Raw genomic sequence first — 17,829 nt, 5'->3', positions numbered from 1 at the left:
TTCTTTCTTGCTTTGTTTCAGTGCCCTTGTTGACCTTCCCTATATATGTAAATGTAGATCAGTTGAGTTTTTGTAAAAAAATTTATAGGTCTAATACCTTGCTTGAATAGACATTGGAAAGGGCCCAGGAAAATACTCTTGGCTGGTTTCCTTAATAACCAAGCCAGAGGTGGCAATTATATAGGAAGTTTATTACCACTCTGGCCCTTCGCACCCTTCTACTGTCAGACATCACGAATCGAACCCTGTATTCTTCCCGACAGAGACAGCCTCCAAATCCTTCCTCAAATGTTCCAAGTAACTGCCACCAATTAGTCAGAATTGGCCCACGAGATGAAACCTTACTTGCCAAAGCTAGCTTTGCATATTTCTAGGTGTGAGAAATTTATTCCACCTTTTATTTCTTCCTTAGCTCCTCATGTGAAATGGATCCAGGCCCCAAAGGCAGGAACGGAGAAGGACTGGCAAAGCAAGGCATTTTCAGCAGAATGCTGAACATAAAGATGTGAGGTGTCCAGCTGGAGTAAGGCAAAGTTCACATTGGGAAGTCACACGAAGTGAACATGGAATAAGGAAGAGCTGGATTAAGGTAAGCATTGGCATCTAGACCAAGATATTTGAATGTGATTTAAAAAGTCAGTGCTCCTGAAGGCTGGTAAGAGTCTTAGGGTTCCCCAGAGAAACAGAACCAATAGGATAGGATACGTACACACAGACACACAAACACACAGACATATAGACACAGACACAGACACACACACACACACACACACAGAGGGGTGAGTGTGGGCATTTGTTTTAAGGAGTCCGTTCTTGTGAGTGTGGAAGTTGGCAAGTTCAAAAGTTGCAGGGCAGGTGATCAGGCTGGAAATTTCTGCAGGAGATGATGTTGCAGTCTTGAATCTTAAGGCAATCCAGAGGCAGAATTCTTTCTTTGGAGGACCTCAGTCTTTTCTCTCAAGCCCTTCACCAGATTAGATGAGGCTCACCCACATCTAAGGGTATGGGTGCGGAGGGTCCGATCATTTGCTTTGCTCAAGGCTTACTGATTTAAATTTCAATCACATCTAACAACATGAAATTTATTTAAGTGAAATAGAGTTGATGAAAAGAAAATTGTTAAATAAATATTGCATGTTGATGGTATAGGGATATGTCAAGTATATATGTACTAAAATGGCTGAGGTCAGAGAATGGTAAGCCACATAATCACTATACTCTTGTCACAAGGAAATGTCATAAGGAAATGGGCTGTAAAGGAGATTAATTCTGCTGCCTTGAACAAAGGCCATGGACAGAAAATATTCACTAATAACTATTTGCCAAATTTCCCAAATGTAATTGTCCCAGTCTGCTTTTTTAAAAAGAAGTTGTTTATACTTTTTTTCCCACCTAACAAACAGAAGTTTTAAATTTTATGTAATGTTAGTAATTGCGTCTTTTGCTTCATGATTTCTTAAAAGGAATTTAAGCTTAGAAAGTCATCCTGGTTTTTGTTTTTGTTTTTTTTCTTTTAAGATTTTATTTATTTATTTATTTATTAGAAAGAGAGAGTAGAGGGAGAGGGGAAAGCAGGCTCCTTGCTCAATGCAGGGCTCAATCCCAGGACCCCGGGATCATAACCTGAACCACTCAGGCACCCCTCATCCGGGGTCTTAAATTCACAAGTCTATCACCTTGTTTGGGTGGGCATTTGGAAAAAGATATGTTTAAGTATTTAACTTTTTTTTTTTTTTTAAATAAAGATTTTATTTATTTATTTGAGAGAGAGAGAGATCACAAGTAGGCAGAGAGGCAGGCAGAGACCGAGGGGGACACAGGCTCCATGCTGGGCAGAAAGCCCAACTCGGGGCTTGATCCCAAGACCCTGAGACCATGACCCGAGCCAAAGGCAGAGGCTTAACCCATAGACACCCCTAAATATTTAACTTTCTGATGTATCTGAAACTTATTTTGTTATACACATGAGGGATGCATCTAGACTGATTTTATTTTCTTTAAATTTCTACTCAGTTATTCCTGCATGAGTTCCTTTCTGGTGATGTCATTTTTATTTTCTAGAAAATTCTTACATGGATCCAAATCAATTTCTGGACTAGCTCTAGTCTGTGTTCTGTATCTATACATTGTTTGTTTTTCCAGTAGTTAATTATTTTAGTGATATGGCCTTATATTTAAATATTTAGTGTAGTTAGTCGTATCTCATATGCTTTCTTCAAAATTTGCTGTGATAAACTTATTTTTCTCCTAAAAACATCAGAATCTAGTCAGATTCTCCAGAAGTTTCATAAAATGTTAATTGGATTTTGTGTAAATCATTATGAGGGTTATAATGAATTCATGTATAATTCATATATGTATGAATTTATGCACATTTTCAATCAAGTTTTGATGTTTGTGACTATAGAGCACAGATAAGATTAGAGTCAATGAATTAATCTAAAATAATAATGAAGACATTTTATCTCCCTTGCCTCCTTCACTTGAGCAATTTAGATGTATAAATAGCCAAATTGAATTTAATTCCCTTCATTTTTACACCTGTATGTCTGGCCTAGTTGTAATATAAAAATCAAGGATCCAAAGACTGGCCTCAGAGAACAGAATAAAATAAACAATGATAAACATTGTCAGTGAAAGAATTTAGAAACTCTTGAAGGGTAGTTCACATTTCAACTTTTAACTTTGATTGCAATTTTCCAGGACTTCAAATGGAAACCCATGATCCCTTCTGCAAGGATCTTCACCTGGGGTGTTTTAAAATTTCTTTTTCTCATTTTCTTTGCCCTTCTCGTGCTCGTAGTATCTGCACAGCTTGTTCTCCTGGCTCTAGCTAATTCTTGGTCCTCTGACAGCAGAAAGCAGTGATCAGACAGGTTGAATGATTCAGTGGAAATGTAATCTGATCTCATTTTAGACACATGTAAGAAGCAATCTGCTGTGAACCGGAATTGTAATGCTGGGAATTATCTGATTCCTGCAGCCCTCTCTTCTTTCTCTGACCTGGTGAATGATGGCTAAGGAAATTTAAAGCATGTAAAACATGGTAAATGTCCATTTGTTGACTTGGCCATTGAACCGGACACCTTGCCTTCTTGCAGGTAAAACTAAAGATCACAATTTCTAGATTTTATTTGTAAGGGCCAAGCATTGAAGTGCTTCTCGATTCAGATATGTCTTCTTTTCCTTTAAACTATACTTCCAGCTTTGGGGCCAGGTACAAAAGCAAAGCAAAACAGCAACCAAAAAGCGAAGGGATCTCCTTTGCCCACCCGAGCTGCAAAGAGAGATGACCTGCAGAACAGAGTTGACATGATGTGATGGTTCAGTTCCCGGATATGAAGGAAAGGAATCCTCTGCCACTGGCTAAGGAAGGTCCGTTACAAAGCAGGAAAACCGAGAACTGGTAGAAGTAGAGAAACTTACAGGAAACTTACAGGAGAGAAAAACTGGACATAAAATTAAAAGAAACAGAAAACACAGTTGTTACACTGCTGGCCCCCAGTAATCACCTCTGCTTACATTTGCCCTTGAAGAGTCCTTGCTCTTTGAACTGGAGTAGGGCCCGTGACATTCTGACTGACTAGAGGTGGCTGTGTGATGCCATGCCCTTTCCTGTGTCTATATGGGAAGCCTTAAGATGCTGTGCTTCTGGGTTCTGAGCCCTGATCTACTTTATAAGGACTCTGATGGAGTTTTGTGGAGAGGCCATAGGAGAACAGCCCAGCCATTCGGTGCCCAGCCAAGCCCAGGCCCCTGACCATCAGCTGAATGAATCCATAGAGTGACCATTAGCAAGATCAACAGAAGATTACCTGGCTAAGCCCAGCCCAGACTACAGAATTGTGAGGAAATAAAATGGCCATTGTTTTAAACCAGGAGGTTTTGGGCTTGTTTGTTCTATCACAAAACATAACAATTGGTATGATAGTGGAGGGGGAAGCATCCGAGACCAAGCCCAGGGTCTCTTCTGTCTGGGACAGCCTGCTGTGGAGGGAAGATGCAGGCCTAGGACCACAACAAGCTTGGGTCATAGCCTCACTTTTTAGCTTTTTGCTTTTTGAACTGGGGCAAGTTATTCAGTCTTGTTCTGTTTTCTGTAAAATGAGAAAAATATTTCTTCCCTCACAGCGTTGAGAAATGAAAGGAGCGAAAGTTTGGGGCACATATTAAGTACCCACCAGACAGGAGTTCGGTTCCATTTCCTCCTTACGGTTCCTTCCCTCACTCCCCCACCCCCAACTAAGGGCTGACCTAAACTACATTGACTCTTGTGTGTGTGTGTGTGTATGTATGTGTGTGTTACGTTAATCACCATAAAATACATCATTAGTTTTGCTGCAGTGTTCCAAGATTCACTATTTATGTACAGCACCCAGTTCTCCATGCAATCTGTGCCCTCCTTAATACCCACCACCAGGCTCACCCGTCCCCCCCCCCCCCCCAAAACCCTCAGTTTGTTTCTCGGAGTCCATAATCTTTCATGCTTTGTCTCCCTATCCGATTTCCCCTATTTTACTTTTCTTTCCTTTTCCTAATGTCTTCCATGTTATTCTTTACGCTCCACAAGTAAGTGAAACCATATGATAATTAACTTTCTCTCCTTGACTTATCTCACTCAACATAATCTCCTCCAGTCCTGTCCATGTTGCTACAAAAGTTGGGTATTCATCCTTTCTGATGGAGGCATAATACTCCATTGTATATATGGACCATATCTTCTTTATCCACTTGTCTGTTGAAGGGCCTCTCAGCATTTTCCATAGTTTGGCTATTGTGGACATTGCTGCTATGAAAATTGGGGTACATATGGCCCTTCATTTCACTACATCTGTATCTTTGAGGTAAAAGCGTAATTGCCAGCTCATAGGGTAACCCTATTTTTAAGTGTTTGAGGCATCTCCACACTGTTTTCAAAGTGGTTACAAACAACTTGCATTCCCACCAATAGTGTAAGAGGGTTCCCCTTTCTCCACATCTTCTCCAACATTTGTTGTTTCCTGCCTTGTTAATCTTGGATATTCTAACTGGTGTAAGGTGACATCTCAGTGTGGTTTTGATTTGAATTTCCCTGATGGCTAATGATGATGAACATTTTTTCATGTGTCTGATAACCATTTGTATGTCTTCATTGGAGAAGTGTCTGTTCATGTCTTCTGCTCATTTTTTGACATGATTATCTGTTTTTTGGGGGTTGAATTTGAGAAGTTCTTTTTAGATCCTGGATATCAGCCCTTTGTCTGTAATGTCATTTGCGAGTATCTTCTCGCATTCTGTGGGTTGCCTCTTTTTTTGTTGACTGTTTCCTTTGCTGTGCAGAACCTTGTTATCTTGATGAAGTCCCAAAAGTTCATAATCACTCTTGTTTCCTTTGCCTTTGGGGACGTGTCTTGAAAGAAGTTGCCATGGCCAATGTCGAAGAGGTTACTGCCTATGTTCTCCTCTAGGATTTTGATGGATTCCTGTCTGACATTGAGGTCTTTCATCCGTTTTGAGTATATCTTTTTGTATGGTGTAAGAGAATGGTTGAGTTTCATTCTTCTATACATGGGTGTCCAATTTTCCCAGCACCATTTATTGAAGAGACTGTCTTTTTGGATATTTTTTCCTACTTTGTCAAAGATTTGACCATGGAATTGAGGGTCCATATCTGGGCACTCTACTCTGTTCCACTGGTCTGTGTGTCTGTTTATTTGCCAGTACCATGTTGTCTCGGTGATTACAGCTTTGTAATAAAACCTTGAAATCAGGCAACGTGATGCCCCTAGCCTTTTCTTTTTCAACATTTCCTTAGCGATTTGGGTTTTTTTCTGGTTCCATACAAATTTTAGGATGGTTTATTCCAGCCCTTTGAAAAATTCTGGTGGAATTCTGATCAGGATGGCATTGAAAGTATAGATTGCTCTGGGCAGCATAGACATTTTAACAATGTTTATTCTTCTGATCCATGAGCATAGAATGCTTTCTCATCTTTTGTGTCTTCTTCAGTTTCTTTCATGAGTGTTCTGTAGTTCCTTGAGTATAGATCCTTTACCTCTTTGGTTAGGTTTATTCCAAGGTATCTTATGGTTTTTGGTGCCATTGTAAATGGAATCGATTCTCTAATTGCCCTTCCCACATTTTCATTGTTAGTGTATAAGAAAGCAGCTGATTTCTGTGCATTGATTTTGTATCCTGCCACATTACTGAATTGCTAAATGAGTTCTAATAATTTGGGGATGAAGTCTTTTGGGTTTTCCACATAAAGTATCATGTCATCTGCAAAGAGAGAGAGTTTGACTTCTTTGCCAATTTCAATACTTTTTACTTCTTTTCTTTGTCTGATTGCTGTTGCTAGGAATTCTAGTTCTATGTTGAACAACAGTGGCGAGAGTGGGCATCCTTGTTGTATTCTTGATCTCAGTAGGAGGGCTCTCAGCTTTTCCCCATTAAGAATGATATTTGCTGTGAGTTTCTCATAGATGGATTTTATGAAGTTGAGCAATGGTCCCTCTATCCCTATATTTTGAAGAGTTTTAGTCAGGAAATGATGCTGTCTTTTGTCAAATGCTTTTTCTGCATCAATTGAGAGGACAATGTGATTCCTCTCTCTTCTCTTATTGATTTGTTCCATTACATTGATTTGTGAAAGCTGAACTACCCTTTCATGAGGATGCAAGGGTGCTACATTAACTCTTAAGGGTAGTCCTGTGCCTTGCTAAAGGGCATCGTGTCATAGGTCATGATGTATTTGATAAACAACCACTATGTTTATCTGAAAAAGAAGTAATATGCTAAATTCTAAGTGATGGATTTTTTTTTTTTTTTAAATGATGGTAGGTTTGGGGGCTAACATGCATTTGTGTCTATATCCTGGAACTTATACACCTGCTCCTTTGGAGTACAACAGCTGTTTATTAGACAAAGCTGGGGTCATGAAGGACATTATATTCAGTTTATTTTACTGCAGAAGGTATGAAGACATGTACTAGATTTCTGTTAGAGTTTCACACACAAAAAATTACTATCTCTATTGTTTGTAGAGTTCATTTATGCAAAAATTGCACATTTTGAGGCAGCATTGGCTAAAATTTTGTGCTTATTGAACCCTTGCCTTCATACTAGAAGGTGAGTTAGGACCCTAGGAAGAAAGAAGTCCCATATTGAGTGTCTGAATTATGTTAAAACTGTGTAGACTCCAAGTTTCCAAGCCTTCTGAGAGAAAATACACATGTACATCCACACATTCATGTACACACATGCATGAAAGAGAAGACTAATGGTAAAGGAAGTAAACCTGTCATTGCCTCAGTTTCCAATTCTTGAAATGAAAAAGTCAGGCTAGAAGGTTCTCCAAAGTCATTTCCAGCTCTGAGTGTAGCACACATCTCAAATCCTTGACCTGAATTGGCCCTTTGTGGACTGGGAGATGAAGAACACAGGTTGTTCTGCAGCAAAACTTTAATTGCAGAGCTTTAATTAGAAAAAGAATCAAAATTCTTTCAGATTATGCTTTTTTAATTTTATTTTTAATTGTGCTTTTATTGTTCCATTTTATTTTAAAAAAGAAATGAAAGCTGCAATTTGCCGATTACTACATGCTTTTTCTTGCCATACAACTGCCCTAGCATGTTAACCTAAATCAGTTTTCTAAAATGTATTTTTAATGAGAAACTGAGATCCCTGAAATTTGTTTTGTACATTTTTTTTTTTTTCCTTTAGACCTCTTGTAGGGCTCTGGAGTTTCCATACCTTGGTGCCAAGAGCATGGCAAAGGAATCCAGCTCAGTTTAGTAATTACCTTGTGTTAGTCTTACTCAAAGTTGTTTTTCTCTTAATGGGTTAGGAGAGCCATTCAAATGCTTTGACTCTAGTCATCAAAGTTCCAATGGGGAGGGTAAGTGAAAGTGTATGTAATGTTTAGCCTGTAAAAATGGCCATACCCAGAGCTTATGCAGAGTAAATTCTTACCAGGGACTCTGAGTAAAGGCAGGTCAATGTGGAAGAAAGTATGAGATAATGAATGAGTTGAGGAAAGTCTGGGAGTATCCTTCCCTCTCTAAATTAGGTCTCACGATTTTAGTGGATGTTTATTTTTGCCCCCCTCATGAGGGAAAGATCTTCCCAAAGTCTCCCTGTGTGCTTCCAGAATGCTGACTCACTCCCAGACTCCACCGTGGAGCAGGTACATTAGCCCACAGTTTCTCAGGCTTTCTGTGGTGAAGGACCATGGGCTGATACTTGCATAAAATACAGTGCAAATCAATCACTAAAAAAAAAAAAAAAAAAAAAAAATAACACACAAAACAAAGACAAACAGGGGCACCTGGGTGGCTCAGTGGGTTAAGGCCTTTGCCTTCAGCTCAGGTCATGATCCTGGCATCCTGGGATCCAGCCCTGCATTAAGCCCCACATCGGGCTCCCAGCTCGGTGGGGAGCCTGCTTCCTCCTCTCTTTCTCTGCCTTCCTTTCTGCCTACTTGTGATCTCTGCCTGTCAAATAAATAAATATAATCTTAAAAAAAAATTAAAATTAAAAAATTAAAAGAAAACTAAGACAAACAAAATATAAGCCTCAGTTTTAATTATTAGACTCAGTTACTCTGTCAGATTGTAATAGAAGTTTCTAACGATCCTCAATTTCTGTACTTGCTGTGGATGGTAACCCAGTAATTATTTCGGGAGTGTTCTTATGACTTGAGCTGGTGCCATTCACCTGAATGTTGGGACTTTAGTTGAGAACACTGAGACAAGAGTTCTTGTTTTTTCCTTGCCAGATCCATCTTGGGACATGTTTTTCTCTTAATGGGAGAAGTGGCTTGGGAATGAGTCAACACTGAGAAAGCAGAACCTTAGGGATAGTGAGTCAGAACTCAGATCTACTCCTATATTCCAGAGAAATATAAGACAATAAATTAAAATTAAGCAAGCCAGAACTCATCTGGCTTTCTATCATCCACAAGGGAGTCTTATGTGATACAGTGATTAACTTGCATATTTCTTCATGAACTTTTAACCAGCTTTTCTTTCGCCAGTCATCTTTCCAAAACAGAGTATGCCATTCTTCTGGTTATGAAGCTGCCCTCAGTGTCACAAAGTTCAAGTTTCTGAAACTGCCATTCAAAGGCATTCACCATTGATTCCCCTTCTGCTTTTTCAGATCAGTTTTTTTTTGCTGCTCTCATCCTCAGGCACATACCATGCTTTAGCATGAGCAGACATATATTTTTATATATGTTTATATATGTTCTAGTTTTCTCAGGTTCCCTCTGGCTGGATTCCCACACCGTTTTCTGACTTTCTAAGAATAGAACCTTGAGAACATAAGGTGTTCATTACTCTGAAACATTAGGTATCACCATCATTCCTGCTGATTCAAGGGCTAATTTTGCAAGTGTTGGCAGGAGGGAAACTTGATGCACCCAGACATTTGATATAAGTTGCAATTAGACCCCAGAGATCTCATTTCATAGGGAATTTAATATGGTTTTACTAAACAAATCTCAGAAAGCAACATGCTTAGACAAAGTATGACTTTAAGTTACTATAAAAATGAAAAAGCAAGAAATGAAAACGTACATCCATACCAAAAACACATACAGAAATAGCAGATTTATTCATAAGAGCCAAAAAAGTAGAAAGAACACAAATATTCAACGGATCAATGTATAAATACAACATGGCACATCTATATAAGGGAATATGATTTACCATAAAAATAAATAAGTATTGATACATGGTACAATATGGATGGACCTTGAAATGGTATGATAAGTGAAAGAAGTCAGATACAAAAGGCCATATGATTCCATTCATGTGAAATGTCCAGAATTGACAAGTCAGTAGATAAAATAGATTAGTGGTAACCTAGGGTGGGGGCAGGAGGAATGAGTAGACTGAAGGGGGAATGAAGCCTGTGGGGAAGAGTTTCTTTTTAGAATAATAAAAATGGGAATGCCTGGGTGCTCAGATGGTTAGGCATCTGCTTTTGGCTCAGGTCATGACCTTGGGGTCCTGGGATTGAGTCCCACATTGGGCTCTCTGTTTGGCAGGGAGTCTGCTTCTCCCTTTCTCTCCCCACTGTTCCCCATGCTTATGCTCTCTCACTCTCTCTGTCAAATTAAAAAAAATTTGAATAATGAAAATGTTCTAAAGTTGATTGTGGTGATGAATGCACAACATTGTGAATTCAATAAAAGCCACTGAATTACACACTTTTAATGGATAAATTATATGGTATGTGAATTAAGTCTTAATAATGTGGCCTAAAAAGTGTATAGGAGGGTTATTCATAGTTGCCAAAACTGGGGAGCAGCCAAGATGTCCTTTAATAAGTGAATGGATAAATCAACTGTGGTACATCCAGACAATGGATATTTTCCAGCGCCAAAAAGGAATGAGCCATTAAGTCATGAAAAGACACAGAGGAGCCTTATGGGCATATCAAGAAGTGAAAGAAGCAAATCTGAAAAGGCTACACACTGTATGATTCCAACAAGATGACATTCTGGAAAAAACTCTGAAGACAGTAAAAGATCCATAATTGCCAGGGATTGGGGGCAGGATGGGATAAACAGGCAGAGCATAGAGGATTTTTAGGGTAGTGAAACTACTCTGTGTGATACTACAATGGTGGATACATGTCATTATACATTTGTTCACACCCATAGAAGGTACAATGCCAAGAGTGAACTCTAATGTAAACTATGACTTTGAGTGAGAATGCTGTATCGTTGTAGGTCCATTGGTTGTAGTAAATGCCCCCTCTGGTTCTTGATATTAAGAGTGGGGGAGGTTGTGTGTATGGTAGGGAGGCAGAGGGACATATGGGAACTCTGGACTTTCTGCCCAGTTTTGCGTTGAATCTAAACTGCTCTAAAACATAAAGTCTACACAAAGTAGAAGAGGAGGAGGAGGAGGGAGAAGAGGGGGAGGAGGAAGTCCTGAATACCTCACAAGGCTCATCTCAGTTGGCACCAGCTGTAAAATTTTCCCTAACCCTTCTTTTTTCTCCTTCCTGGCAGAAGACTCCTTTATCTGTGTTTTCATTGTGTTCTTATTCCTACTTCTTTTATAGTTCACATCACTTCACTTCATTATAGTTGTTTGCAGGTCTCACTAAACTATGACCTGCTCACTAAACTATGACCTTGTTATTTCTACTAGAAATACTACATAGTAGAGTTCAGTTTGTTTGGTGTGTGAATGAATGAGAAACATCTTACAGCTAGCTACTCTTTTCAATACCGTTTAAAAGGATTTTGCCCCAGAATCTGTTCTTCAGGCCTTTTTTTATCCTGAAAAAACAAAACAAAACAAACAAACAAACAACAAAAACCCACATCTGTCCCCATGTGGGGACAGTGAGGAGGATGGGAATGATAGAACATGAAGGACTGTCCTTAGAAAATTGAGGACGTATGAGAATCTACACTTATCTCTGTGGAGTTTCTTCAAATAGAAGCCTATTATCTTATTAGAGCTTTTGGAAAATACTCCTCCTTGGAGATGATACAACCAAGTGTAGTATAAAATCCAGAACCAGACTTATGTGGTGACCCAGGTAAGCTGGGAAGTTTTCCTGAGTTGTGAGTGTAAGGGCCTACTTAATCAGAGGGAGCCATTTTGTTGCAGTAAACTTAGATTGACCCCGCCCCTCCCAGAGGAACTTACTTGCAAAGCCTAGATACAAAAGCGGGTCAGGCCAGGTGAAGACATCCAATCAGTAGGGCACACATATATCTACTAGGGTAAATTGAAATTCAATTGGCCACCCATGTGTTACCTAGCAGTTTTTTTCTGTGAGTGGCAGGCTTAGCATAACTGTGCAGTGTTCTTTGTGTATTGCAATCTCATTGGCCACCTGTGTATAGCTGGCTAAACTACCTCTATAAAAGTTAGTCTGTGGGGGCACCTGGGTGGCTCAGTGGGTTGGACTTCTGCCTTCGGCTCAGGTCATGATCTCAGGGTCCTGGGATCGAGCCCCACGTCGGGCCCTCTGCTCGGCAGGGAGCTTGCTTTCCCCTCTTTCTCTGCCTGCCTCTCTGCTTACTTGTGATTTCTCTATGTCAAATAAATAAATAAAATCTTTAAAAAAGGAAAAAAAGTTAGTCTGTGAGGCTGGGAGGGGTCACCTCTTTGCAAGAGATGGCCCTGACCAGTCAGTATGATTCTCGATGCTTGGTGCAAAATAAAGCTTTGCTTGACCTTCGCTTTGTATCAGTCTCGCTCCTTTGATTATGGACCCTAACATTGGAGGGGACACACGGATTCCAACGACGAGAACTGAGCCAGCACAGAATTTTTGGGAAAAGCCTCAGAGGTAAGATCACGGGATCCTATCTGTCTGTTTGGTTGGAGCTCCAGGGTATGGCCCACCGGGGAGAAGCTGGATGCAGCCATGCTTTCCAGGACTGGTGTGGATGCGGGGATGCCCCTTGCCTCCACTGGTAGATTGCCAGGGGGTTCAAGTCCCCCTAGACGGTCAGGGGGTTTGAGTCCCCCTGGGCGGTTGGGGGTTCGAGTCCCCCTAGATGGTTGAGGGGTTTGAGTCCCCCTAGGCGGTTGGGGGATAAAGAAAATCCCCACCAGTGGCAGGATAGCTGAGTCTGCGGTTGTCTTTTTGTTGCCTGTTGTGTTGTTTGTTATGATTGAAGGAATGGGGCAAGCCGAGAGTAAGGGGACTCTGACTTTCATCTCTCCATTCTTCATAATAGATGTGAGGCTTCTCGCTCACTCATTTAGTGTGTTAAGGGCTATGACTGGAGCCAATTGGGGTTAGTCTAATGCTTGGCTAAGGTGTCCAATGCTGATGCTCATTGGAGCTGGGCATGGAATATGAGTGCCTAGTGGGCCACTTTTGGTAAGCAGAACTGGCACTGCGGGATGAACCGACCTCGAGACAGAGACTTTAAGGAATATTCCCAAGCAGCTGCCGAAACTCCTTTTGTTTTGGGGAATCCCTTGCCTTCTCTGGCCTGACCAGAGGAGGGACTGCCTAGCCCCTCCCCCTTGCTGGCGGGAGAGCATGGCACCTGAAGTGGAGATGGTTATTTGTCTGTCTCAAGGTTTTAATGGGTAATTGTTAAAGTGGCTTCTGAAGTCTTTGGTAACCTGAAACTGTGAAGAGTTGCTTGAATGACAAATGGAATTAAATTTGTTGGACATCTAGGTCTTAACCAAGTGGGATAAAATGCTAGAGCGTTGGCTGCTGGAACTGGGTTTGTGCTTTTGAAATCTGCTGGTGAACACGTTCTGTGCTTAACTGATTGATAAATTTGCCATCTAAAGAATTCTGTTGTAACAGCTCACAATTGGTTTATATTTAGTCTTCGGTAGAGGTTAAGGTATTTCTAAGAGTACAAAATTCTGTGTAATTAAGTGTAATTAAGACTGATGGAAATGAGAAAAGCAACTCTGTATGTAAAAAGTAGGAGATATGTAAAAGTTTGAATCTGAAGAGTGCCTGACTGTGTGAATGTGTCTGTATGGCTCCACCGCTTCTGCTACAGAGTCTGAGTGGGCTGCACTCTGAGTCTCACAGGGTGTCATATGGCATAAAGGTCATCTACTCCACGGAGTAGCCTGGTCCGGGGTTTATATGGACAGACCTTAGCTAAGACGCTCCTAAGTTCCCGTGAGGGACGCGAGCAGGACAGCATCTGAAAGATCCCCTTCCCTTTGTCTGAGACATCATTCACGATGGGAGGGAAACCTAGTAAACTCATTATCTGCATATTTAGAAAAAAAAAAGACACTGGTATAGAAAAGCTGGTTTTCTCTCTGTTTAAAAAGACAAAATTTTCTTAAGTTAATTGATCTGTTATGGTTTTCTCTTTGCCTGCCCAGAAAATTCAGTTTCTATGTTTTGTTTTATCAGGTGTTTAACATCCCTAATTATATTTAGGCATGTGTTTTAAAACTTTCTAAGGTTTTAGCAATTGTTGACAAGATTTAAACCAATGATAAACCTTGGGTTACATTTGGGAAAATGCTATGCATTTCCTAAAGTTTTAATATGTTGATAGATCATCACTTGATATTGTGATTATGGAAATGTTACATGTCACAGAAGTAACCTGATTTTCTTGCCAATTACATTGTAAGTTCTCATCTCACCAGCTCTTTACCATATCTATTCTGAGTTTTTGTCATTTGTAATTGTTTTAATTCTCTTGTAAGATAAATTCTGTCTCAAAGAAAGTTCATATGGGAAGAATTTCAGGACAAATACAGGTCTTTGATATGTTAAAATCCTGGAACTGAAATGGGTAAGAATTTACAGAAGTAAAAGCTGCATTCGGACTAAACCAGAATTATTAACATGGGACTAGGTGAACTGAAAGATTGTAATGTTGTATCTCTTGATGTTTTTGTCTTATGTTTGCTCTTCCAGACTAGGGAAACTTTTTCTTAAGTTATCTGTAACTTACAGAGATAAAAATTTAGTCATTTGTAAACAAATCAAGGTATTCAACTCTTTCTCTCTATCTGAACCCTCTGAAACCAAAAGGTCTCAGCAAGTATTCTTGCCCATGGCAATCAGTCATTTGCATAAGTTCAATGAGAATCTGTTCTCCTTGTAACAGGACACCATTGGAAACACTGGTTATTCTACTATGGCTTTGACTGGAATGTCATATTTGAAAAGACTCAGATATGACTAGACAGCTTAAAGGAACTAAGGTGGACTTTATAAAACCTGGAACTGTAAAGCCCTTTGGAACTGTTGCCTTGCTTACAGAATTCCCAGCAGCCTCACCAGATGAGTAAAGGATGTTACTTCCTGGCAGGTGCAGGAACCTCAGGATTCTTTGGGGGCCTCAGGAAGAGGAATTCGCCCAAATTGACAGGTATTGCAGGCATGTCTGATGGCAAGTATGTAGCTTGGCTTCTGGCCTGGAGAGGCTATCATAAGTTCAACCTAGAGATTCCTTATGAGAAGTTCCAGCAGAGCAGATTCTAAAAGATTTATATGATTCCTCACTGTTCTTGCTGAGCTTATGTAAATAATTAGGCCAAGCTTGTTAAAAATGGACTTGTTTTTCAAATAAATTAGTCCTGATTTGGCTATCTCTGAAAACGAGGGTTATTTTAGAGAGAAAAATTATGTTTTACTAAGACACCTTTATGGATGTTAAGTTCTAGATTTGATTGTCCTTAAATGTTTGTTTACTTAAGCTAGACAACTTGAGCTAAACTTCAGGGAAGTTGCATGATAGCTCATTTAGACGATATTGCTTTGCCAGTCAGTCAGCCCCAGATATAGAAAACTTCAGAAAATTGAAGGACTTGAAGGGAAGAATCTGACTGAGTTAGTGGGAATAGCAGAAAAAGTGTTTAACAACAGGGATGCACAAGAGGATGAAAAACAGACAAAAAACTTTAAGGTTTTGGCATTACATGAGGCGGGGAGGAGACAGGTAGGGGATAGTAAATGGAAGGAAAAGCCTAAGCACAGAGAAAGCAGGTAGGAAGACTTATATTTGGATCAGTGTGCTTACTGTAAAGAAAAATGACATTGGGCCAGGAAGTGCCCCAAAAGGAAGACAGCAATGCTTGCCACCAGAGACTGAAGGGGCCATGGTTCAGAGCCCCTCCCCGAACCTCGGGTAAAAATTGAAGTGGAGGGGAAATCAGTTGATTTTCTGATGGACACGGGAGCCCAATTTTCATCATTACTTAAACCTATGGGAAAACTATCTGGAGAGGAAGTTTGGGTACAAGGAGCAAATGGCACAGAGAGACATAAATGGACAACAGAAAGGACTTTAAATTTGGCCTCAGCAGTAGTTAAACATTGATTTTTGGTCCTCCCTAATGCCCCATATAGCTTGATGGGAAGAGATCTCCTCCATAAGTTAAGAGCTGGCATTTAGTTCTCCGAAGGAGGCATGACTGTAACCTTGAGACAACCCACTGTACAAGTGCTTATGGCAGCAGTAGATGAATACCTCCTTTACGAACCAGTCTCAAAACCAGAGGAGACAAAGGAGGGGGAAGCCTTCTCCAAATCCTACAGGATGAATTTCCCCAGGTCTGGGCAGAAGGGAAGCCCCCTGGCTTGGCCAAGGAACAACCTCCAGTGGTGGTACAATTAAAGGCGACAGCTACAGCTGTTTGCATTTGGCAGTACCCCCTTCCCCAGGAAGCAAAGGAATGGATCAGAAAACACATTAACCGCCTCCAAGGAGACAGGATCCTAGTTCCTTGCAAATCTCCATGGAACACACCTTTGCTGCCCGTCAAAAAGGCCGAGACTGGGGAGTACCGACCCGTCCAGGACTTGCGGGAAGTTAATAAACGGGTTGAAGATATCCACCCGACGGTGCCTAACCCCATACCCTACTCTCCCTCCTGGGCCCCAAAAGAACTGTGTATACCGTCTTAGATCTCAAGGATGCATTTTTCTGCATATCTTTAGCAAGGGTATCTCAGCCCCTTTTTGCTTTTGAGTGGTCCGACCACAGGAAGGATTCCAAGGCCAGCTCACCTGGACAAGACTTCCCCAAGGGTTCAAGAATTCACCCACTATCTTTGACGAGGCCTTACATGAGGATTTGCATGAGTACAGAACCTCCAACCCAGGAGTCACTCTGTTACAGTACGTTGATGACTTGCTAGTAGTCGCTGAGGACTATGAGTCATGTTTGTGGGGGATGAGAGCTCTCTTACAGACTCTGCAGGACAAAGGATATCAGGTGTCAGCGAAGAAAGCACAGCTCTGTCAGAACCATGGCACTTATCTAGGCTTTGATCTCCACGAGGGAGTGCGTTCACTGTCTGAGTCCAGGAAACAGGTAATCACCCGATACCCCCATCCCACCACGTCCCGACAAGTGAGGGAGTTTCTTGGGACGGTGGGCTACGGTAGGCTGTGGATACCTTGGTTTGCGAAGATTGCCCGACCTCTCTACGAACTGGCAAAAGGGGGACTCACTATGATAGAGTGGACAGCTGAGGCAGAAGGAGCATTTCAGGAATTACAAACAGCCTTACTGAGTGCCCCAGCATTGGCCATCCCAGATGTTACCAAGCCCTTCCACTTGTATGTGGATGAAAAAGCAGGGGTGGCTAAAGGAGTTTTAACTAAGACTCTGGGGCCTTGGCAAAGACCAGTAGCCTATCTTAGCAAGAAACTAGATCCAGTAGCAGCTGAGTTCCCCCCTTGCCTCCACATAATTGCTGCAACGGCCCTCCTGGTCAAGGATGCAAGTAAATTGACTTTGGGTCAAAGTCTCATCTTGACCACCACCCACGCTATTGAGGGCCTTCTCCGGACTCCACCTGACTAATGGATGATGAACACCCAAGTGACAGGGTATCAGGCCCTCCTCCTCAATGAACCAAGAGTGACCTTCCAGCTCCTGGTGGTGCTAAATCCAGCCACACTGATGCCAGAGGAGCTGGCTGACCATCCACACAATTGTGAGGAGGTCCTATCCCAAGTCACAGGAATAAGGCTGTATCTCAGAGACACTCCTCTCCCGGATGCTGAGATGACTCTTTTCACAGATGGGAGTAGCTACATGGTCGATGGAAAGAGGTATGCGGGGGCTGCAATAGTTTCTCCTGAGCAGGAACTCTGCACAGCAGCCCTTCCACATGGAACTTCAGCACAAAAAGTGGAACTGATTGCACTCACCAAGGTGCTGCAGATGGCCAAATGTAAAACCGCCAACATCTATACGGACATCAGGTATGCCTTTGCTACTCTCCATATACATGAGGCTATTTATAAAAAAAAAGGGGCCTATTAACAACAGAAGAAAAAGGAATTAAAAGCAGAGGAGAAATATTGGCTCCTCTAGGCTATTTGGGACCCAAAAGAGGTGGCTGTTATGCACTGCCT

The 17,829-nt window shown here is 41.2% G+C and overlaps 1 protein-coding gene across 7 annotated transcripts in view; it reads left to right on the top strand.

The window, feature by feature from the left end:
- The window catches only part of LOC116570493, a 192,042-nt gene that overhangs the window by 155,191 nt on the left and 19,022 nt on the right, over window positions 1–17,829 (top strand). For 4 of the 7 annotated variants that reach the window (XM_032307683.1, XM_032307684.1, XM_032307681.1 and 1 more), the window contains 2 exons: window positions 413–589; window positions 12,202–12,300. The gene's annotated coding sequence lies outside the window, so the exon portion shown is untranslated. Of the gene's footprint in view, window positions 1–412; window positions 590–2,703; window positions 4,333–12,201; window positions 12,301–17,829 lie in introns of those variants that run through there. The other 3 variants (XR_004277444.1, XR_004277445.1, XR_004277443.1) reach the window with 3 other exon arrangements.

Source organism: Mustela erminea, chromosome 12 (assembly GCF_009829155.1).
Source record: "Mustela erminea isolate mMusErm1 chromosome 12, mMusErm1.Pri, whole genome shotgun sequence".
In the NCBI taxonomy this organism is placed as follows: Eukaryota; Metazoa; Chordata; class Mammalia; order Carnivora; family Mustelidae; genus Mustela; species Mustela erminea.
Note: the sequence above shows the minus strand (reverse complement) of the source record. Positions and strands in the feature narration are given on the sequence as shown.